The 24374-nt window shown below is 38.1% G+C and overlaps 1 protein-coding gene and 1 long non-coding RNA gene across 2 annotated transcripts in view; both read right to left on the bottom strand.

The window, feature by feature from the left end:
- The window catches only part of LOC149800859 (limbic system-associated membrane protein-like), a 220453-nt gene that overhangs the window by 122005 nt on the left and 74074 nt on the right, over positions 1-24374 (bottom strand). The gene's annotated exons all lie outside the window — the stretch shown is intronic.
- Positions 901-22929, bottom strand: LOC149800860 (uncharacterized). Its single transcript, XR_016420426.1, has 5 exons — positions 22517-22929; positions 21878-21999; positions 11039-11153; positions 1560-1666; positions 901-1113 (listed from the first exon to the last, which is right to left on the bottom strand). It is a non-coding gene; the product is annotated as an uncharacterized LOC149800860 (long non-coding RNA).

The following is a 24374-nucleotide window of genomic DNA, read 5'->3' on the forward strand; positions in this document are numbered from 1 at the left end:
ATTGGATTGAAATGCAAGAACTGTAGTACGGAATTAGTGTTGGTTCTGGATCGTAGAATGGAATTGTGTGTGTGTGATTGGATTTTTAACGTAGCTTGAATAATTTTTCAGTCATATTGCTACGATGTCTGCAGTGTGGCAGTTTATAGTGATGTATAGCACTGGGGCATCATGCTGCAAACATGTAGTATGATGTTGCACCCAGTCACATTATCCTGACACCAGGCCGATCAGTCCTAACACTAACCTCTTAATGCTGAGTGTCTAGCGAGGTAGCTGTTAATACCATTTTTGTAAGTCTTTGGTATGACTTGGCGGGGGTTTGAACCCATGACCTCCCGCTTCTGAGGCGGACGCTCTAACCACTAGGACACCGGAGTGGTCAGAATGGAATTGTAACAATTACAATGGAAGCAATTTGTATTATGCTTGTTGGGGCATTCCTCACTGATGGCTGTCAGTGACATCATCATGGGAATGTGTAACAGCCACATTTTGTAAGAACAAGGTGTAGTTGGTGAACAATACAGACACTTTTCTGCCATTTCCACTGGCATCATCTCATATGATGTTATTTAAAAAAACTTCCTACAACATACTCACAACATATAAAACCTATATGCAAATCTGATGAAAGCTGCTTGTGTTTCTGAAACACATATTCCATACTGGTGGCAAGAATGTCCAAATCTACATTACAAAAATGAAAACATTACCATCCATCTACGAGTTGCAAATGTATGAAATCCTCTTGTTGGGTAGTTTTACTAACAGGCTTTACAGCAGGGCCTTCCATTAGATTTAAATGTGGCAGGTAAGTTGACAAAGTAGGGTGGGGGGTTGGGGGGACCTACCCCAATGGGGATAATTCATTTTTTTTTTAAAGTAGCATGGTGTAAAGTAAAAGTAGATGGGCTGATAAGGAATCCACTGAATTTACAGACTAAAGGTTCAGACATTTGTTTTTAAGAGAAAAATGAAAGAAGGAAACAATACAACAGATATTTTAATATGACTTTAATGTTTATTTTCTAGATTTAATTAAGATTATGAATCAGAATCAGTCTCCAACTCCACTGTAAAGTTTATCTATTACTTCTTCTGCTCAGGCACCTGCAAATTAAAACAAAATTGTAATGCTTAAATAAAGTCATATCATCTCAGCACTAGTTACATATGCAGAAGTCATGTTAATCAGCATTATAAAAATGTATGAAATTTTCTTCACTGCACTTGTGCTTCCCTTACTATCGTTAAGCCATGATACAAGATAACTTTGCACTTACTTGTCATTTCTGGCAAGTGGATGGTGCAATCAATTTGCACAAAGATGAATTTATTTCATCCAAATATTTCATGTGAATAAAAATTCCAAATGGAGGCACTTGTCCGATCAGACAAGATATATGCATATTTTAGTTAGCTGGACTCTGATAGTCCTGGGCAATAGGATAAGCTGATTTTGTTATCAGTTTAGAAATGCATCCGCTTTGCAAATACTATGCTTTAAAAGACGAAACTGAATCCAATATTGATGAAATAAGAGTCATTTGGATTACCTTGTTTTTTATCATTCTGCGTTGGTTGGGTGCATATTTGAGGGTCTCTGATATGGTCTCTTCCATTCCATTTGCCTTTGCTTTGCCATTAGTTTTCAAGCAGGCTTCTGCATGAGTAATACAATGTTTTAAAATAAGTTTCACAACAAAGGATGCATTGCATTTTTCTAAATGCCAGCAATAATCAATGGAATATTTTTAAAACATGTACTTTGAAATGTGTCTCAAGTTACTTTATCAATTCATTTAAAAATCTCTGGCAAGTCACATGAAAAACACAATTTAAATCAAAGCCATACTTACTTATCAAAGACTTTCTCATTCACATCCTTTACCTCACACAATAAATATCAGCAACACTAACATTAAATTCACACAATCAGTACAAAACCTAGGTGTTACTCTGGACAGTACTCTCACATTGCACCAACATGTCATGAACATATGCAAGGCTGCGTATCTTGAGCTGAGACGCATCATCTCCATTCTCAGATATCTTTCAGTTGATGCCACTAAAACACTTGTGTGTTCATTACTGCTTTCAAGACTGGACTATGGTAACTCAATTCTGTCTGGTTCATCTTAATATCTACTGCAGAGACTTCAAAAAGTTCAAAACATAGCTGCTTGGATCATACTTAGAGTACCACAATCAGAGCACACATACCCGCTGCTCTGTACCCAACACTGGCTATCCATTCGATCCAGAATCAAACACAACATTAGTTCTCTGTGCTACGTTTCACTGACAGACTCTAGTCCAACATACCTATCCGACCTCACCTATGTGTACACACAAGCAAGATACTTACACTCCTCTTCCGACAATCATATACTCATTATTCTCACTATGAAAACAAAGTCACATGGACAGCATTCTTTTGCATACCAGGGCCCAGCAACATGGAATGAATTGCCCACTGAACTTAGACACAAAGACGCAGTGATCCCATTCAAGAGTGCTCTCAAAACTACTTATTCTGACTACAAAAACAAACTTAATGACTTAATAATGTTAACTAACTTAAATATTCTCAGCATGTTTTTTATGTTTTCTAATTTCATGGTGTTTGTTTTTGTAATCATATCATTGTGTATGTTTTTATGTTGTCTAATGTTGCAAAGCGCTTAGAGCTTCTAAAGATTAGGCGCTATACAAAGTCCTCATTATTATTATTATTATATTTAGCTTGGATGAATATTTTTTAAATCAGTGGCCATAACTAAAAAATGGGATTTTGTTTTATGATCATAAAAGTATGTTGGACACCATCCATGATGTACAATGCTGTCTGACATTTCTATGCACCTAAGGTTTCCATCTCAAATATTAAAGCAAAATGCATACCGAATTTGACAGATTGATGAAAATAAAAAAAAGCAATGCTTACCATTTGAAAAGAGGCAATTGTCACTAGAATATTCTATTCAAAATGATATTAATTTTGGACACAGGGGATACCACCCCCATGTTTTCCTGACTCGTGATATGTCGGCCTATTCTGTGCACAGCTTTAAAAGATGTAATGTTTATCCATCGAGCTATAGAAATGAAATACATTTACTGTAGACTGTTTCTGTCAGCAGTTAAGTTGAGTAATTAGGTCAGGTTTATAGCTAGTTTACAAAATTCAATGTAGAATGCCAATAAATGACAAGATGTATTTTTGCAAACTAAAGTGATCTTGAAAAAAGATTAGTAAAGTTTAACATTTTATAAAAAATAAGCTATTATGTGGAAAAGAAACAACAATGAAATAGGATGCAATGTGTTTACGTCTAGTTTTGGAAGGTACCGTCTCTAAGGTACCGTCATAATTGTACCGTAGTTTAATGGGTGGAAAGGCCATTGAAAGGTAAGGGCAGTGCGGAGACCATCGAGTATGTTCCAGAATAGCTGAATCTTTGTAGATACATAGATCCATTCGTAACTTCAGTCCGCAAGCGAAACACTGTACTTCGTATCCCAATCCTGACTCGGGTCCGAAGTAGACAAATCCTGTTCTAGCTAAAACATACGAAGAAGGTAATCCTTCCCTATCCGTAGGCCATTTTTGAAACATGTCCAATCGACGGGCACAATCACAATAGTCAGGTAAGAAGACTGGAAAATGGTAGGGTTTGAACTTGGAGTTCTCACTGGATTTCTCACTCGATTCTTGCTGCGGCGAAGTCATCCTTCTGGTGGGTGGCTATCCTCTTACAACCAATGTTTTATACCGACATGTCCATACGGCAAAGTAAAGTGGGTGAGAAGCCGCACTCGCTTCTGCTACACGATTTGATAGACTTTTTCCAAGGGGTCGACTGACGATGTGGTGTGTGGGTAAACGTACAATCTTGTTGGGTTGATAGGTGGTCACTATCTCTAGACTGCAAGGCTTCTTTCAATATGCCAAAGTTGACCACTCGACTGGTACGATAATTCAGAGTAAGTCCTTTCACTTTACACTTCGTGTGTACTTCTCCTTGTTTGGCCCAGTATTCGTAGCCGTAATTTTTGGGACCACCACTAACGAAACTTAGAATCTTGTCATCGGGGTGCTTGTCTGTCCAGGCTCCTAAACGGTCTCCTTCGATGTCAGGGTGCTGTTGACTCGGGTGATCGATATAAATGCAACTGTCCATGTCAAAGTACAAGACACGTTCCCCTAACAGTTCTAAAGCTTCGTACAATTTTAAGCGAGCATGAGCTGTCATGTAAGCTGCAATGATGACATTTCCAAAGGGGTCATCTTCTACAAAGTTCAGATCTTCTTCGTAATTGACCAAGATCAAATCCTCACGAACGACGTCCACGTGTTTCATGAATTTGGCTTTGTCGTGAATCATCTGAAAGTAGCGGGAAGGTTCGGTCAAATACTCCGTCTTGGGTGAACACGGTCATTGTGCCATTTTACCCCACAAGCAATTTAACATCACTTTGGCAAACGATCGCCTGCCTTCGTTTTTCTCAATGTGATCTGAAGTAATGCCTTCTTGTGCCCAGAATTTCTCTCTGAATGTCTTTTGGTCTTCGGGAGTGTGACACCAGGACAGATAGCCACTGGCTTCTTGCTCAGTTTCAAAAAGGCATCCACGTAGTCTGCGAAAATGCCTTTCTGCGTGGGGTCACCCTTGTGGAATTATTGTGTCTTGGGAAAGTGGCAAATTTCGTACACTTCTAACAGTTGGTATCCCATGTTCAGAGCTTTGAACAATTCTACGCTGACCCATGTCCCCGTCAAGGCCCGTTCTTCCTGGGTGTGATGACAAGGTTGATCTTGGTTGCACGTTTCAGCACAAGTACGGCACAAAGGAAACATAAGTTTGCCTTGGCAATGGCGAGGTAAGATGGGATGGTATAGGTTCGTGGGAGGCAAAACTTTGCACTTGATCAAGCCTTCGTATTGTCGAATGTTTTTTAGGTCGATGTGTTCGGTGAACAATTGTGGGTGCCCTGCAGGAAAGCAACAATATTTGCACACGTAGGGATACAGTGAACACACGTCCAAGTATATGATTTCTTCTCCTTTCTCTTCGTCAGCTTGGTACAGCAAACAGGTGGCATTGGTCCTTCCTCCGTACAAACTATTACTTGGGTTCAGGGGGTCCATGAACTGGTAACTTTCCATGAGGCGTTTAAACTCGGGATCGGTGTTCAAACGGTGATTGTATTTGTGTTCCCACATTTCCACCACTTGGTATCCTTCCTGTTCTAACTTTAGGCGTGGCTGACAAATGGCCTGGTACAAGTCTTCCATGGTTCGTTGTAAGAACTGATTTTTAGTGCCGCGGTCAGGGTAACAGACGGGACATCCGTGAAATAAGCAACCGTTAAACTCGTACATGATCTTGGGGTTTTCTAAGTCCCAGCCATTGACCGAATGCATTCCGATGATCTTTCGCCCTGTCCGTTGCGGGCATGCTGAATCCATTTGTCTTCCTTGTCGCACAAGTAATGCAACCAGCATGGGGCTTTGACCGAGTATTGACGTTTGACATAGTTGGTCGTTTGAGGACTGATGACAGCCACAGTGTTTTCAAGCATGAATCGTTGTCGGTAGACTAAGGAACACGCTTTGGCAATGGTGCAAGCCTCTTTTAAATGATCAACCCCTCCGTGTTCCATGAACAGTTCTCGAAATTTTCCACAGCATCGCCGTAAAATGTCCATGTCGGAACGACGATACTTTAGCATTTCTTCCTGAAAGTCGAAAGGGTCGGAGGCGTGAGCCTGGTACCAAGCGTAGAAAGTTTCTCGTTCGGTACGCATGTTGTCAGGGTCGTAATAGTGAGCCTGAGGCAAATGGGGTAGAACGGCGTGTTGATTGGCTTCTGTATTGAAAAAGTGTGGAAAGTACCCTTTAGCCATTTCTGTCATTCCAAACATTTTAGGCATTCGACTCAAAGGCATGGCTAAGTAGCTCATCGAATCTTTAAACTGCACTTGTCCCACTTGCATGAAAATGATTTTGGCTCCGTTCAAAGTGATTTTAGGACGCTCGATGCCACGTTCCGTATAACATCTCAAAAGAAACTGTCCATCATATCCGGAGAAATTGTGAGCCATCACCGTGGCATGACAATGACAATCTCCATAATAATGTTCGATGTCCTCTTGGCTCCACGTCTTGTCGATGGGGTCTAAGACCCACTGTGTGAAATCGGCTAGTGTGTTCGGTCCTTGAAAGATTTTTTCACGCCCTCCAGGAATCTTACTGCAGTGAGGGCAATAACTCAAGATAGGTTCTTGAATCACTTCTCGCACGCTCGATGAGCCACGCAGAAATTAGGAATGTGAATACTGATCTCTTGCATGCATTCGAAATCGAAAAAGATGAAATTGCCTTTCTTCTTCTTGTGACCATCCTCTTTCTCTGGTTGGGATTGGTATTTTTGTATGTAGCATTGGTGTTCCAAGTCCACAATGCAGTGACAAATGTGACATTTTTTCTTTCCTGAACATACGTGTGCCTTGGTACTGTTGATACATAGACCTTGTCCACACATTGGGCACAATCTCAGGAGTTGACAAGCACATTTCTTCTGTGAACCTTGCATCTTCAGATGTTGTTGGTAACAGGCAGGGCTGACAAATGTGCGCAGACAAGCAGGACAATGCACTGGTTCTTGCCCTTCGCTCAGACAGGGTTGAGAGGCCAAACATCCTGAGCATTTCGATCCACAATGTTTGTGTTGCTCTCGATTATTATAACCATCATAAGTCACATTTCTCACAGTAATATTTGTATCCCAGGAATCCAGTGATAGTGGTAATGGTATCGAAATGGTCATCGTGATGATAGAGGTGAATGTATTTTCCATCCTTAAAGTCTTTCCCTCGAAACAACAGAGACCCGCGCACTTCTTGAGGGTGCACTTTCAAGGTGTATCGTGGAGCTAGGGCATCTTGCAATTTTTGCATCTCAGGAATGCCACAGGATGTGTCTTTGGACAGGCATGCTTGTTGTAACAGAAGTTCTGCTTCATTTCGTTGTTTGGCTCGGTTCGATTTTCGAATGTTCTCCCAGGCTCTTTTCCATTCTACCGTGTCGTTCTTGTCGGCATAGGTTCATCCCACCACGATGGCTCGGGCTAAACACATGTGGTCTTGAAAATTGTTAATTTGGACAAGACTTGTTTTGGTAATGCGAAGGTTGTTGACCAATAAGGTCTTTCTGCATTGTCCGGTCCCTTGAGGAGGAGAGACGTGGGTCATGTCCAGTGTGGCTTTTCCATCGGTGATGTCAAACTGGTCATTAGATTGTTGCACGTGTTGAATCTTGTCCATGACTTTGGAAGTGGTCAATTCTGCAGGGCTGCTAAACTCGATCCAAACAGGGGATTTCAAGCCGTCATGTTGTATGGAAAGTCTCAAGCGATCATCTTCTTTGGGTTGACATTGTCGCTTGAGTGTGGTGAGCAAAGAATCCCACATGTCGGTGATGAACCCTTTTGCTTTCTCTAACAGTACTTCAGACTTGAAATCTTTAAACTTCACTGTGTATTTGTAAGCCGTAGTTCTAAATTTTCTAGAGGGACGCTTTTCCGTCTCTCGAATGTCATAGTACTTTTCAGGGTTGACTAAGGGTGGTAAACTTTGTTTAGAGGGTTTGGATTCTGGTTCACTCATGTCCTCTTCAAAATCACTGGCATGAATTTGTGCCAAGACTTCAGCCCTAGTACGAGGCGATAGATCACGTTTCTGCCTCTTACTTTCTTCTTCTTTCTTCTCAAATGAATTGGATCATTTCATCTCGATAACAAAAAGTCAAATGACTAAAGTTTAAACACCATGGATTAATTTATAGTCATAGCAGACCAGCGTATATAAAGGGTATGTGTCTTGTCCTTTCACTATTCATTTCACTCTCAAACTGAGCACAACAATGGAAGAGACTACCAAGATTGAACGTTTCATCAGAGCTTTGCGAGGGGTCATTAGAAAATTCTCTTCAGACCAGCCGAGGGACTACTCTCCTTCCTTTCAAGATAAAAGTCAAGATACTTGCTATATCTGTCAGAAGAAAGGGCATTGGTCTTCAGAGTGTCCAGACCGTCAAAAAAGAAAAAAAAAGGGGTTAGAAGAGACAAAAGTCAAGATACCTGTTATTATTGTCAAGAAAAAGGACATTGGTCACCAGACTGCCCAAAAAAGAAACAAGAGGAGTCAGAAGAAGAGAGGGATTCTTCAGAGGAAGAGGAAGAAGAAGAGGAAGAAAACAGACAGGTGAAGAAAAAGAAACAGGAGAAGAAAAGAAGGGAAGAAAGTGAGGAGGAAGAGGAGGAAAAGACTATGACGGTGAAGAAATTAAAAAAACAGAGAGTGAACAATGAGACAGAATAAGTCTATGAACTTTTTAAAGTGCTCTGTTGTGAATTGTGAATTGTAAATATTTATAAAAGAATAAATTAATTATAAAAGGTAAGTGTCTTTGGGTTTTGATTTTAAAATAAGAACCTACACTCACGCACACTCATACACAGACAGGTACTATTGGGTAAAATGTTTTTTTTTAGTTATTGGCAATTGAAAGCCTATCTCTTTTCGAGAGACGTGGATGGCCCTGAAAAGGGCCTTTTTTGGTGTAAGGGGTGAGTTTAAACAATCAACTTTAACTGTCTTAAGCCTTTGCCATGGCCTACTTCTGGACTGCGTACTGTTGATGATGATTTCGTTGAAATCACTAAGGATGGTGCAGTAGGCGTAGTCACAGGGTTGGAGTGTTTAGCTTGGGAAGGTCGTATTCTCTTCGGCCGTAATAAAGAAGTCTGATACATCTGTTTCAGACTTCTTAACTAAAATGTCTAACAGTACCGTGACCGTTTGATTTTGACACCCTTGTTTCTTTGCTGCTGCGTCTTCTTCTTCTTGTTTTTTTCTTACCTCTTCTTCTTGCTGCTGTTGCTGTAGGAGAAAAGCTTGTTCCGCTTCCTTTTGCTGTTGTATAAATTTCTCCAATTCTTCTTTCTGTCTCTGTCTAAAATTTTCCATGTGCGGTAATGAAGGAGAAGGTGACGAAGGTTCAGGAACAAATTCTTGCAAGGTAAAAAAATCCACAAAATCCCAATTCACCTCTTCTGAAAGTAAGTCTGGGTTCCCTTGGGTAGTCTCCACCATCAGTGCACCCAAACTGATCGTTTTCTGAGTTTCCGTCATGTTGAAAAACTGTCGCTTAGATTGACTACGCACAGGCGCTAGCGAATCTATATAGACTATGTGACGTCACAGACTGCTCTCTTCGGATTGGACGTGGGCTGACTGAATTTTGTAACGCGTGTTTGGATTGGTCAACAAACTTAATCCGTTTCAATCCTTCCTCCCCCTATAAATAAGTACAGTTCACTGCATTCCTTCACCTGTTACTCAGCACCCCAACATGTGGACCGATGTACAATCTTCAACGCTTGTGTCTTCGATGATGTTCCGGACGGACATATCAATGTATGTCCGATCCAACTGGACAGTTATCCACAGGACAGACACCAGCCTGTGGATGCGAAGAACCTTATGTGGAGCATCAAGGATGCCTCAAAAGAGTCTTAATCTATGGTCCTGCAGTCAGGCACAGCCTAAGGTCAAGAAGAAGATGTCACAGATGCCCTTTATGTTAAGGGTATATTAACATAAAACCAAAGGCCCTTTTCAGAGCCATTCCTATCTCTCGAAAAGATCTTGACTTTCAATTGCCTACCCCTTTTTTTATTTTTTTGTTTAAAAAAATAATAAAAAAATAGAGACCCCTCCCTGTTTCAATTTTTGCCTGTTCCATTTTCATAGACCCATCAGGTCGGGACCTTATTAAAATAGGGTCCCGACCCTGTTCCATTTCCCCTAGTCCCAAGACAGTCCCACGATTTATTCCCCATGTTCAATTTCCCTTGTCCCTAGAGTGAATAGTTTTTTTTCTTTCTCCCATGTTAAATTCCCCTTGTCCCTAGAATGGATATTTTTTTTTTTCTCCCATGTTAAATTACATAGTCCCCAGAGTGGATATACCCTTTTTAACATGGAAGTTCCCTAGTCCCTAGACCGTCCCTATTCACTACTACCATTGTCATTACCAGCCTGAAACCAAATTTAATGCCATTTGTATAAATTCATTTCAAATAAATATTATGATATAGTTGAAGTGTAAAGTCAAGCAAGTATTCTGTTTGCAGATTTTACATTTTAGATATTATAGTAAAGTCATATTTTCTCTTGTTTAGTAAACTTTATTGCAACTGGTTCCAAAATAGTAAATCTTATTTAATGTTCATTCACCAGAATAGGTATTAATACAATCCCGAATTAACTGTATGGTACTAAAATATACCCTGATCTTGTGTGAGATTGTAATATACAGAACTATACCTCAAGACAACAATAATATATTGAATTTATATTGTATCAAGACTGTCATGGTTATGAACTCCAACTTTATTCAGGTTTTTTCATAATAAATGATCATCTTGTGCTATGGTTGAAAAGAAATCAAAGTTCAGTTTAACTCCATTCTCTCCACATTTGTAAGTTGTTAAGAGGCATACTCATCCTCAGTGTTATAGTAAAATGTAATCTTATTTGGATCAATCTTGGTGGTGTAATATATGAATGGAGAAAGAATATTATCATCCAGATTAAAATATGTTTTATTCAGACTCTACTAAAATTTTTAGTTGGATATGGGTTACGGAGCCTGATGTGTACGAACAAAGCAATGTGTACCATGACCTTTTTAATTTAACATTTTAAACTCCTGCAGAAGAAAGAGATTTTTTAGATCCATTAATCTGTATTAACAAAAACATTTCTTCAGTATGATTTTCAATTACTTAGTATTGACAAAACTCATATTTTAAAGTTGTTGTTTTTTTGTGTTTGGTTTGGCCTTTTATGGTAAACCAACACAAGTAAGTTATTTAGTGCCAAGGCACTTTAAGTATAGTGCCTTGCCCAAGGACACACCATGGTAGCTAACCCAGGTTGGTCTGATGGTAGAATTTGAACCTACCTTATTTCACAGGTCCAGAAAGCTAACCACTGAGCCACTACAGCTCCCCATCTTATAGTGGAATGCTGGTATACTTTATGATCAAGAAGGATGGGTTGGGGTATGCATGTTGCATCTGAAAAAAGTGATGGAATTTTTGTTTACATAATATTTTAGTCATACAATATGAATCATTCTCTATAGATTTAAGATGTATCAGATCAAGTTAAGAAAAATCATATATTCTGTTTCCTGGGAATGTACTAAAATTCACTGTTATTGTTTGATTTTTTGGTAGTAAGCTTACTTGGTATTTTTTTCTTTTTAACTTGAATACCTAATTTGTTAACATCCTATTCTAAATCTTCAGAGTTCTGTCTATTAAGTGACAACTGTTGATACATGTAGGGAAGTTTTTGTTTATATCTTTTGATTTTTGTGATTCTGGAAGTTGCAGTATTTGTTGTTGTATTATAACCATTTCAGTAATTTAATGAATGCAGAGTATACTGCTCTATAAATGAAATTTAAGTGAAAATAATGTAAAAGTATGTTTCACTGCAAATATAAATTGTTTAAAATAATATATCATTTATCTTATGACTATTCAATTGTGGTAACTAGTATTCCATCCAATATCTATATATTAAAATATGTCTTTTCATACAGCTGGTGATCATTTAGATACAAGTCCAATTGAACATAATCAAATTATCAATGCAGGTGTTTTTATTAGTAGTAGTATTGCAAGTATAAGTGTTAGTATTAAGATTTCATATACAGGTATGATAAGTGTATCATAATGTTTAAATGATGCTCCTTGTTACAACATAAAATATGTTCATTGAAACAAATGGTTCACTGGTAAATTGGCAGCAAAGGTCTTCACTGAATTATGTTGCATAAACTATTTTACAATAAAACATATATGATGCATCTCAATTATGATGAATGTGAGGAGGAGGATTCATAATAATGCAATTTAAGTTATCTTCATAACATAAGTTCTAGCAGATGTGTAATTTTTATGTGGTTCATCATCAGTTTGAAACTGGTCTGTGATTTCTGGATCTGGACATACCTGGTCCCCTGCTGTTGTGCTGCTATGGTCTTTACAGTTCATTAGGATATCAGTTACACTTGGTTTACATTTAGAACCCCATGGGATGGAATGCCCAGTTTGAAACTGAGAGAATGGTTAATTATCCATAATATAACTCCTGCAGTTATTATTAGGTTTGATATCAAGGTCTTTCTTTAAAAGCTTTTCAACTCAGGTTCTGTTCTACCATACAGATAAATAAAGTCAAATTCAAGGCTTTCAGATTTGTCCAGTTTGTTTCATGTGTTGCGGCAGACAGACTGTATATTGCCACTGTACCATATAAATATCAGTGCTTAGTCTGCTCTCAGTTGCTGTGGTTTGATTAGTTACAAGTGTCATCACATGTGACTAATTATTGACCAATGTAATGAAACTTGTATAATTAGAAGGCTGTATTTAAAAACTCTAAAGATCTTAAAAAGAAAATTGGATCGGGGTAAGTAAAACCTTTTACTTTGACCATTTGGCTAGAAAATAATTTTCAATAAGTTTAAATTGGATAATAGTAATATAATAATTAATTACACAAATCAGAATAAAAGCTATTTGCATATCCCCTTACAGCTGTTGTTTTTCATAGTACTAAGTAGAATAAAGTATAGTTAAGACAGATAGCTTTAAGCTAGAATTAAACTCAAATAAATTGCAAGAAATCAAAACAAACCCAGGATTAAAACTAAAGAAATATCCCGTCATATATACCTTACATCAAATAAAGAAACTCAAGATGGATAACAACAAAATTAATGTCACATCATCAAATAGTTATCTCAGCTGCCTGGTCAACCTAAAGGCAGATAAACTAAGGCAAACTTACTCCGAAGCAGTCTCATCCCCCCTAAGAGAAAAACGACAGATACAGTTCTTAACGCCAATTTTCAACTCGACCCCAACTGACTCGATGAGTAGACTCTACCTGTCACCAAGCGTAAACGAGAATGTGGACAATCTACCGAGTAACCGCAAAACTACATCCGACATGAGTACCCAAACTGAGGAACAATACTCAACAAGCACAAAAACAACCCAGACCACGCTGGTTAAAAACACTAGCAGCCAGGGGACTCAAACTGAGAACCTACTAGATGAAACAGAACGCCCTCACCCTACCACAAATAAAGCAGTCACACACGACTCAACAAAAGGTAAGAATAATAGGAAAACCAAATCCCAAATACCAGTTAGAAAGAATAAGGAACACACTAACTGTCAGAATACAAGACCCAGCAAGCCGGTTATGGACAACGAAACAAAGTCAGCTAAAGAGACAAACACCAGGGGAAAAAAGACCAGTCTGCAAAATATCCAAAACAAGAAACACCCCGCTGAACTGACTCTCTTCGTCAAGGGAGTAAATTCCAAAATAACGAAGTTAGCCTTTAAAACCATAGCATGGCAATTGAACAAACATCACCAAGGAGAATTCACGCTTAAAAGCACTAGAGACGACTTGCTGATAATCAAATGCACCACTGAACAACAGATTGCCAAATATATGGAAATTGAAAGAATAGACCAAATAAATGTTCAGGTCACTAGACACAACAGAACAAAACAACACATAGACCCAAACCCCCCAAAAACACACAACAAAGGAGTCATATACGTATCAACTCAAAATAAAACCAATGAAATAGTAGACTACATAAGGAGTAAAGGACAGGAAGTAGAGAAAGCAATCCGCCTAAAAACAAGAAGGGGAAAGGATAGCACTGCAGTGGTACTCTTTTTTAAGGGCGCCACCCCAGAAACTATCAAAATAGCCGAAAAACTCGAGGCTAAAAAAATTTTTGCTTTCAAAAACAAACCACGGTTCTGTGGCAACTGCAAAAATTGGGGGCATTACTCTAAGAGTTGCGGAAACCTATTCCGGTGCAATCAATGTGGTCTTCACCACCCAGACCGGAAAACATGTAGCGCCACCAATCAGCACTGCGCTAACTGTAGTGGTAACCACAAACCAAACCACGCAGAATGCCCCAGGGCTCTTAGAGAAGCCCTAATAGTCGAATATATGATCTCCCATGGGGTAAACTATAAGCAGGCCAAAACAAAAATCAGGATACCAAAAACAAAATAAATAGGTAGCACCCTCACTGGTAGGAAACACGCATAAAACGAAAACAACAGTAAATTAAACAAACTATTAAGACTTTTTGCACTAGAGATGGATTCCAGAGCAGAAATCAAAATATGGCAATGGAATGCACGCGGCCTTAGGGCCCACGCTGACCAACTAAATAACAAAATACTTGAACAGGAAAGAAAACCAGATGTTATATGCATACAGGAAACCCACCTAAATGATACCTCACGTATCCCAAACATCATAGGCTACAACACCAAATACCTAAAGCATCGATCCCCCACAGCAAGAGGAGGGGGGTTAGCAACCTTTGTTAGAGATGGAATTACATCAGAAATGCATAAATTAACAGATAGTAGACCGCCCAATGACTTCGAAATACAGATAGTCAAAATAACCGCTCAAACTAAGCAGGTACTAATCGTTAACCTCTATGAAACAAATGAGCAGCGCAATTTAAGTGCAGACGAAACAATCAAAATGATTAAAGACTGTGGAGAATGGGTGGTAATATGCGGGGACTTCAATGCGCACAATGAACTATGGGGGAGTCAAAAGACGGACATTAAAGGAAAAATTGTAGAAAAATGGGCACAAAAATGCAACTTAGTTTTTCTAAACAACGGAATGCACACCCGGATAGATGACAGAACAGGCCACACATCAGCAATAGACCTACCTCTATGCACACCAAGATTAACAGGCATTTCTGATTGGCAAGTTGATGAAAGCGACCCTATGGGAAGTGACCATTACCTTATAAATATAGAAATACAAATTAGAATACCTCAAAATAAAGCGTCCTTCACACCAAGATGGAAATACGAACAGGCCAACTGGATTAGGTTCAAACAGATAGGTGACTCAATCGACCCAGAAACCATATATCACCGGGACATTGACACCTTTAATGACAAATTAATAGAAACCATTAACACAATGGCCCAAGAAACAATTCCTAAAACTAAAGGAGTAGCACCCAAACCCACGGTGCCCTGGTGGAATAATGAATGTAAAATAGCAATTAAAGAGAAAAAAAGAGCTCTAAACAAATTCAAATGAACTAAAAATAATAGGGACTTTAACTACTACAAGGAAAAGGAAAAAACTGCCAAACAAACTATTATGATAGCTAAACAAAACTCATGGAGAGAATTCTGCTCAAAACTAGATATTAACACAAAATCGAAGGAGGTGTGGCAAAGAATTAAAAAAATGAGAGGCAAAACTAAATCAATAACCCCCAACATACCTGGACAAAACAACAAACATAAGGCAGAATTATTCGCAAACTATTTCGCCAACATGTGTAGCAATACCAACTTAGAGGATAAGTTTAAAAATCATAAAAGGCAATTTGAGGAAAGCAACTCTGACAACATAAAGGAAGCAGGAAATAATGACGGCCCACTAAACCTTCCGTTTACAGAAGCCGAATGGAGAAAGGCCCTCGCCGGCAAAAAGACCACATCCCCCGGGGAGGATACTTTGGGGTATGAAATGTACAAGAACCTACCCAAAAAACTTGTCACAATTGCACTTAACCTCATTAATAAAATATGGGAAACCGGTACCATACCTATAAGATGGAAAAAGGCAGTAGTGGTCCCGATTCTTAAGCCTGGAAAACCCTCAAGCGATATAAAATCATACAGGCCCATATCACTAACAGACAATATATGTAAAATAATGGAAACTATGGTAAACAACAGGCTGAAATACCATTTAGAAAGCAAAGGACTACTAGCTAATACACAGAGCGGGTTTCGCAACTACCGAAGCACAATAGACCAACTCATGAGACTAGAAACCGCTGTCAAATTAGCATCTAGAGAAAAATTTTAAAAATCCAGATATGTTACAGCCATCTTCTTAGACATGGAAAAAGCATATGATCTAATGTGGACTAAGGGACTGATAAGTAAACTTAAACCATACGGAATAACTGGCAATATATACAAATTTATTGCTAACTTCCTAACCGATAGAAAGATACAAGTCAGACTAGGACAAGACTACTCCGAACGATACAAACTGGAAAATGGCACGCCACAATGAAGCGTAATCAGCCCAACTTTATTTAATATAATGATAAACGACCTGGAAACAGCGGTAAAACCCAACCACCTTGACTTATCCCAATTCGCCGATGACAGCGCCGTATGGAAAACTGGCAACCTAGCCAGCAGAGAAACGACCAAGCACTTACAAAAAGGACTAAACGATATAGGAAATTGGACAGATAAATGGGGATTTAAATTGTCACCTCTAAAAACAGTAGGCATAGTTTTCAATCCGGGAGGTGGCCACCCCCCACCCACTCCAAACTTAACCCTAAAGGGGGTACCCATCAAATTCGAAAAACAAGCGACACTCCTAGGTATGGTATTCGACCACGAACTCACGTGGGCAGCTCATATCCAAGAACTCGTAACGAAGTGCAAACGAGACATCAACCTCCACAGAAACCTCAGAGGGGTGAATTGGGGGGTTGATCAAAAAACACTCGTTACCCTATATAGAGCACTTATAAGAGCAAAATTGGACTACGGTTGCCAGGTATATGGAGCGGCGAACGCCACGTTACTAAAGAAACTAGACACAGTCCAATCAAAAGCGCTAAGGGTATGCACCGGCGTCCTAAATGGTACCCCCACACAAGATATCTTAATAATAGTAGGAGAACCCCCGCTAGACCTAAGGCGGAAGGAATTGATGCTGCGATACTCGACTCGAATATCAATACACCAACCCAACCACCTCACGCTACAAGCCCTCTTAGCATGCGACAAACCATTCGATACAAAAGGAAAAAATAAAAAAATACCTAGTGGGAAAATAATTATAGAATTAAAAAGGAAATTTCAAATCGCAAATATCAACCCAGAAAAAATAAGGTACTACCCAGACCCCCCGTGGACCTGTCCCACACCACAAATAGATCTTAGCTTACGTAAACTAGGACAAAAACAAAATGACCCGATAGGACTAAGAGCATCAATACTAACGTACATTGACAACAAATACGAGACATACACGCAAATCTTCGCAGATGGATCAAAAACCAAAAATCCAAATAAAACTGCAGCAGGGATAGTGATCCCAAAATTAGATGTCGCCGTTGGAAAAAGACTCCCAGACCAATGCGCTATATACACGGTAGAATTCATGGCAATACTAATGGCATTAACATACGTCAAAACATACCCCACAACTAAGGCAGTCATTCTAAGCGACTCTTACAGTGTACTACAATCGTTAGCAACAGACCAATCCAAGAGCAGACCTAATATGATTAATCATGCAAGATCGCTACTTAAAGAGATTGAAAAAAACAACAAACACGTTGAATTCGTATGGATACCCTCTCACATCCATAATCCCAGGCAATGACAAAGCAGATGCAGAAGCAAAAAACGCCACAAACGAACCAAAAGCCCAAAATATAGCATACAGCGTCACTGAAATCAATAACATGGGACAAGATCAATGACATGTGGCAAGAGCTATAGGAAAAATTGGATGCAAACAGTCTAATACACACGATGATGAAAAAAGTAAGTAGAAAAGTCGAAAGTCCAACCTTCAAAAATCCATACGATATAACAATAATAAATAGAATAAGAACAGGTAAAACACTATTGGCAGGATGCGCAGGGAAACACATAAAAAGGGGACCAACCGAAAACTGCCCCTACTGCCCAACTCCAGAAACAATCGCACACTTAATAAATATATGCCCCAAATACAACCAGGAAAGGGCCGAACTAAAATCTCAACAGGAACAAATAGGAGAACGGTGGACATACCCGGAGTTACTTGTGGCAAAAAACAATAACATAGGAATGACCTATAATAACATCATGACATTCATTAACAAAATAGGCAAAAGGGGACAAATCTAAACCGAATGAAGGGTTGGGTATAAAGAGAGACCATGTAAAGAAATTAAAACCAATAAACCTAAAAGATCGAACCAAAAAGAAAAAAACCAATCAAAATATTACAAATCACTGTTTGGGAATTGTGACGGCCGGCTCGGGCTAGTGGGTTCACAGACTGACACCGCCGCTCATAACCCGAACAATAAAAACCAGATAAGGACGAATATTACAAAATCACTGTTTTGGAATTATAATGGCATGCTAGGCCCCGTAGGTTCAAAAAAAAAAAAAAAAAAGAAAAAAAGGAAAAAAAAAAAAACAAAAAAAAAAACAAAAAAAAAAATATTAAAAAGTAAATCAAAGACCAGTCAAAATATTACAAATCACTGTTTGGGAATTGTGACGGACGGCTCGGTATCGTGGGTTCACAGACTGGCACAGCCGATCATAACCCGAACAATAAAAACCAGATAAGGACAAAATATTACAAAATCACTGTTTCGGAATTATAACGGCATGCTAGGTCCCGTAGGATCAAAAAAAAATAAAAAAAATATAAAAAAATAAAAATAAAAAAAATATACATTAAAATAAATCACAAATAGCTAAGCTAAACAAAAATAACAGGTAAATAGCCAAGTGGTCAAAGCGAAGGGAAACAAAGGCAATCAAACCACCTCCCTCGAAGAAAACATCTCACGGCGAACATGGCAGTATCAAAAGGACGAGAAGACCAAAATAGAAACGGACACGGGATAAGGCAGAAAGAGCTGAAATAAAGAAGAGCAGGAAAAGGCACAGGATGAAGTTAAACGTCCTAAGGCAGTAAAAGAAGAAAGAACAGGACACTTGCAGACCTTGGGGAATGAAGGCAGAAACAATGAAAAGAGTATGCCTCAAATAATCAAACCACCCCCACCCCCCAGTATGAAAAGAATTGCCTTCCCGAAATCAAACAAAAGAAATAAGGCCACCCCCCCCCAACATCTACTTATAAGTGTGAATGAGAAAGTGAGCGTGAATGTGTGTTGTCGGGATATGTGGGAAAAGCAGAAAAACGAACAAAAATGTCTATAGCCATCACACAAATATAGCATACACACTCCCTACCCACCTTTTTTTTCTTTTCTTTTCTTTTTTTTTTTCTTTTTTACAAACAAATTTTACCACATAGGGCTTTCATTCTGACCCACGAAAGCCCTCTTTTGACCAACAACTTACTGGCCCTGAAACACACTGATTGGTTTAAAGCCACACGTACGAAATACTTAACCAAATTGAGATCTCCAAAACAAAATAAAGGGCTACTAAAAGCCTACTAGATGTGAAAAATTTTTTGGAAAATTCAAGTACGCAAAGTACACAAAATTTAATAGACCTTACAAAAGATAGGAAAATTCACAACTCAGGAATATCTGAAGCGTATGTGACAATCACATGTTTGGCAAGATAGTACAGGAATAGCCCAATAAATATAGGGAACTGGGCATTGATTGCAACGAAAATTTCATAATACTGCTGCTGGTGTGCTTCGGTTACTGCCTGAAATGAGAGAGGAAGGAGATGCAGGATGCAGAAACAGACCACCAACGGAGTACAACGATGGAGAAGGTTGCAGCGATGAGAGCCTGGGCGGGACCTTTTGGGGCACCTGGGCTTCGGCTTGCTTGCTTGGGGGCATTATATAAGTTAATCGCTAAATTCAAAAAGTACACAAACGTGTACAAACTAAACAGTCGCACATACCGAATGGTGCACGTGACTTTAATCCAATGAATGAATGAAATGTGTGCTAGAGGGTAGGGTTAGCAGTTATACTCCCAATTATGTTTGTGATGAGCAAAAGCAGCTGCACAAATTTGAGCTTTTAGTTTGGTTCTGGTAGGGTCAAAGGATGCAGGTACATTTTACATTCATTTTTTACTAGAAATAGCTATTTTCAATATTTTTCTGTGACAAGGCAACTAAAAGAATCAGTATGTGCCTTATGCATGAATAAAGTTCACTAGTACTATAACAAATTAGCATACTTTTCATCACCCCTCTACCATCAAGATTTTTTTATATTTACCTCTGTAGCAGACACAAATAAAAGTCGGCAGCTCATTTGCAGACTAAGTTACGCATATGATCTCCAATGCTCATCTAACTGTGACAGGCAGTCACCAACAAGCCAACCTATTTCCATGCCTAACTCAAAGTAAATCTGAACCACATTATAGATTTAGCTTATGTGTAAATTTATAAATGCTAGGCTTGTGATAATTAGGTTCATGCCTTCTACCTTAAAAATTAGAGGGATGTCAAAATACGAAACTATCCAGTGAGACCTATGATGTTAATTTTAATCCCTATGGGATTTGTGACATAAAAAATCCAAATGCTTTATGTATTAAAAGGTAACTAATGGGGGCAGGATCTGCAGTGAATCAATGGTTAGTATGCTGGACTCCTGATAAAAATGTTTGTGTTAAAATCCTGTTATCAAGTCAACCAGGTTACCTACTGCAATGTACCCTTGCCTTACTCCAATTCCCTCAGTACTCAGTAAACAACTAGTGTTGCTGTACATAACAAAACCAGTCCATATTGATTTTACATATTTTACTAAATCCTGACAAAAATAATTCTCTAAATAAAGAATGATTAATATGTGATGGTCTCACATGTAATCAAACTCTTCCAAGCTTTTAATGATATGAACCGATTTATCAATGTTTATCAAATTTGCATGAAAAACTATTTCTTATTTGTCATCAAATATGTTCAATGTTTTGATCATATAAGCATTTCTGCTACATTAGATCAAAATAATCTTTTTGTCAGAAATAGAGCCCTTATAGTATTTGCAAGGTCAACCAATCAGATGCAGAATTTGAGTTTAATATGAATGAATATTTTTTTTACAAAATTGCTCTTTTGCTATATCTTGATGAGATAAATCTATTCACCAAGTCTGATGAAATTAATGAGAAATAGTTTTAAGAGCAGTAGCAAGAATGGCTAGTGAGATGTAGAACCACCACATTATATGCATAGATTTTGCTTATAGCCTCAGACATACAAGCAAATAATTAAACAAGTCAGATCTAAATTGGATCATAAACACTGTTGTGCAAATCATAAGAAACTCTGCCAATCAGATGCAAGGTCACTTCACTACCATACCTTTATCACACTCATAATAAGCATCATTGTGAAACTTGACTCTATAAGCCCAATGGCCAAGCATGATCAAACTTGAATCAGCAGTAGTGGTTATAACCTCATGTATTTGTATGCATCTTTACTTCTTCAATCTAGATCTCATTTATATAAGCATGTATTCTACGTTTAGTAAAAACTGCACTACATGTATAAATATTGCATGCGGTGGTAACATACTCAGATGAAAGATCACCTTATTATTTTTAATGGTTAACACTCATCAAACTTCAAGGACAACTTAATGATTTTAGCCTATATTGTGGAAGTATGGCTTTTAGGCTGGTTAAAAAACTCAACTAATCTTATACATGATCACATGTATATACTTGGATTTTGCTCATTATTAGATTTATCCAAGATGTTGATTTAAGCCCAAAACCAAGTTTTATATAAACAAATTGATCAGAACTATGGACTCCAAAGTAGCTAATTTCTTACTGTTGAAAGACAGAAGGGGATGTGAAATAAATAACACACTCTGGACCATTACATAAACCCACTTAGCCTTTTGACCAGTTGAGATAAAATATCAACAATAATGTTAAATAAGATTGATAAATTATGTTTTCTCACATTACCTCTAGCCCTTTTCAACATGGATGGTATTTTTCTTCCACATATGTCAGCTCTTAATTAGTGGCCCTTTCCCATCATGAATGTTGTAGGTGAAACTCTCAGAATTAGGCTTTTTAATTTATATCTGTAGAAGAAAAAAACTATTGGTCTGCATATATCAATGTCACCATTTCTGTATTAGATTAAAATGCCATATGTGTGTGTGTGTGTGTGTGTGTGTGTGTGTGTGTGTTAATTTTAGAATTTAAGCAAACTTGTCTCCATGTGTTTATTTTAAAACTGATGATGATAACACATAACAGGTTCAATGGATAAAATATTATTTCTTACTTCTTACAACTGCTCATTATATCTGAATTTACATTCAATGTTTGTTTTAATTAACATATTTGGGATATTGGGCAAATTATTTATTTTGTAGTTTATCATTATATCATTTACCAGTCTTTTATCATTCAAATATGTAATATAGTACCATTATACTGACTTCATATTCTATATGATATCCCAGCAATACATATTAAGCAGATAAGTGCAAATAAAAATGTTCAGAATGTAAAATTTACTCCAAGCTCAAAGAAGATCAGCAAAAGATAATATCCAACAAATTACCAAACAAAAAGCGAAGTTAACGCAGTTACCTTTATTATGACGTCTCCAACACCAACGGTACTGTACAGCTACGTCTTCCGAGTTTTACCGTCATCTTGTCTTTCAAACCAGAATTAATTTCTTGAGCTCTTACAAAATGAAGAAACTTTTAAATACTATAATTTAAGCAGCTTCTTTACATGCCATCAGATAAATTATGGCACAGTGTTATGTCTGTCAGCAAAACGCAACTTCACATTTGGACGGCGCGCTGTGTGGGCATCGCCGACACAGCAACTGACATGAATTCTCTATTAGCAGACAATGATTCGGAATAAATCCTTCGCAAATCTAACATTCTCGATTTTTCATAGTTCCACTTTTCATTGTTGCATCTGTTTGATTGTACAATTGCTAATGATGTTCAATGAATCAACTTCAATTCATCTGCTGTCTGAAATCCCGGTTCAGTTGGTATTTTCTTCCGCGCATGATGCCGTGTAAATAAAAGATACGGTCGACATTCAAAGTGGTTTAGGTTAATTTATTATTTTTCTTTATTAAGGTCATTTGCAGAAAGTGTTTCGCTAGGGTGAGAAAAAAAAATATAACAAAAAGAAAACTTTCTTTTCCAACGCTAATACTGTATATATTTCAATTTGTGATTGATGCTATAAATAAAAAAAAATGATAATAAAGCATTTTAGCCCGTGGCTTCGGCACGGCACTCGTTTTTGTGGGTTTTTTAAAATGTTGTTAGTGTTGTTTTGGGGTTGTTTTTTGTGTGTGTACCACACTAAAAAACATACCAGGTATTAGGCCTAACGTAGGAAAAGAAATTATCCTCTATTTATTACTATTCTTACTGTCAAATGACGCAAAAGTGATCAAATTGCTATTAAGATTTTGTTTTGTATAACACTTACCGCTCGTTTTCCTCGAGATAAAGCAGCCACTTCAAAATGATTATAAAATCTGTGACAGATGAAAAACGTGGTTTAAATAATTCGTAATCGCCTGCCTTAAAATACTGTAGGAATTTGCTAATGTATTTCATGGCCCTCGTTTGAATAGATACCAACGATCATGTATATCGACCAAATTTTGTATATTCCTGCCCACAATCATGTATTTTGTATTAAACCGTATATTACACGAGCGCTCTGTGGCAAACTCGGGGGGGGGGGGGGTCTCTATTATACCCAGAGGCGTAGCTATGATATTTTGCGCCCGGGGACGAACTATAAAATTGGCGCCCCAGCCCCCTCCCCGTTTAATCACATTTTTGAATATTACCCTTGTTTACTTATTATAATGTAACGTTGTAAGCCTCATTTTGGCGCCCCTGTACCTTGGCGCCCGGGGACATATGTACTCCCCTTCCCCCCCCCCCCCCCCCGCTACGCCTCTGATTATACCTGCTGTATCAGTTGAGAAATATATTGAACAGATCAGGCCCCAATACTCTCGCTCTGAAAAACATTAAAATAATTATATGCAGAATATCGGTAGGTCTCCCTCTTGCCGAAAATGTCAGCACCATATATATTTTGCAAGTAATGTAATGGGTATAATAACACACACACACACACACACACACACACACTTTTTTGGGAGTGGGGGGGGCAACGGACAGATGCCCCCATTTCCCAAAAAAAATAAAAAGTATTTTATATTTGTGTATTTCCCCCTCAGATGTGTTCTACGTTTTATTAAAACAAAATTTTATATAAAAAATTTAGTTTTTAGAATTTTTGATGGGGTATTTATGTTTCCATAGTGTTATCTAAAGGGTTGTTCGTCCGAGTCTGGTTTCCCTCACCTTGCTCGAAGTTCATTCCCTTGAAATGTTTTGTAACCTTTGCTATATGTCGCCTAGGTCTCAGTGTTTGCTATATGTAATGGTGT

The sequence above is a fragment of the Sinohyriopsis cumingii genome, chromosome 4 (assembly GCF_028554795.1).
Source record: "Sinohyriopsis cumingii isolate HCF-2022 chromosome 4, ASM2855479v2, whole genome shotgun sequence".
Lineage (NCBI taxonomy): Eukaryota > Metazoa > Mollusca > Bivalvia > Unionida > Unionidae > Sinohyriopsis > Sinohyriopsis cumingii.